The following is a 773-nucleotide window of genomic DNA, read 5'->3' on the forward strand; positions in this document are numbered from 1 at the left end:
GCGCCGCGGTGCGGGGCAGGAGAGAGCGGAGCGGTGGCTGCACGTTAGAGCCATCCAAGTTGGGTTCATGCCCAGGAACGCAACGCTGGCACGTGCCACCCAGCTGGCAGCACCCCGTGGAGAGGAACACTGCCCTGGCGCCGAGCCACGGCACCGGGGAAGCTACTGGCACCGTGGGGGTCACTGGGACCCCCCCATCCCTGCCACACCACCACCAGCTCCACCAGAGGGGACACCACGATGCTGTCCTCAATATCACTGGCACCCCTGGTCCTCAAATGCTGCCACTGCCCAGTCCGGCTCCAATCTGGTCCCAATCCAGTCCCAATCCGGAGTGGTCCAAGCAGCATCCGCCTCTCTTGGTGCCCGTGCCAGGCTCGGGGGACACCGAGGCAGACGCCCATCCTCCATGTCCAGCGTCGTGCTCCTCCTTTGGCTCAGGCTGGTGGCACCCGGCTCACTCCAACCGCAGGAGAGGACACAGCCCAGGACCTGCCACCCTGGCGCTGGAAGATGGACACCTCGCAGGGCTCGGGGTCCCCTGGGACACCCCTGTTGCTCCTTGCAGAGCCTGGCTCCCTCCCAGGGCTGTCCCAAAAACGCTCCTCTGTCTACCACGCATCCAGCCCGGCGGCACGCAGCTTTGATGCCGCCTTCTTGCTGCGCAGCGTGGTCTTCAGGGCTGGGTGACATCCATCCAGGGACGTCTCTGACACGGCCAGGTGTGCCAGCACAGCCCCTGCCACAGCTCTCCCTGTGCAACACCGGTGCTG

The 773-nt window shown here is 66.2% G+C and overlaps 1 protein-coding gene across 1 annotated transcript in view; it reads right to left on the reverse strand.

The window, feature by feature from the left end:
- The window catches only part of SEMA3F (sema domain, immunoglobulin domain (Ig), short basic domain, secreted, (semaphorin) 3F), an 11,316-nt gene that overhangs the window by 8,703 nt on the left and 1,840 nt on the right, over positions 1–773 (reverse strand). The gene's annotated exons all lie outside the window — the stretch shown is intronic.

The sequence above is a fragment of the Charadrius vociferus genome, unplaced genomic scaffold (genome assembly GCF_000708025.1).
Source record: "Charadrius vociferus isolate BGI_N301 unplaced genomic scaffold, ASM70802v2 scaffold2206, whole genome shotgun sequence".
In the NCBI taxonomy this organism is placed as follows: domain Eukaryota; kingdom Metazoa; phylum Chordata; class Aves; order Charadriiformes; family Charadriidae; genus Charadrius; species Charadrius vociferus.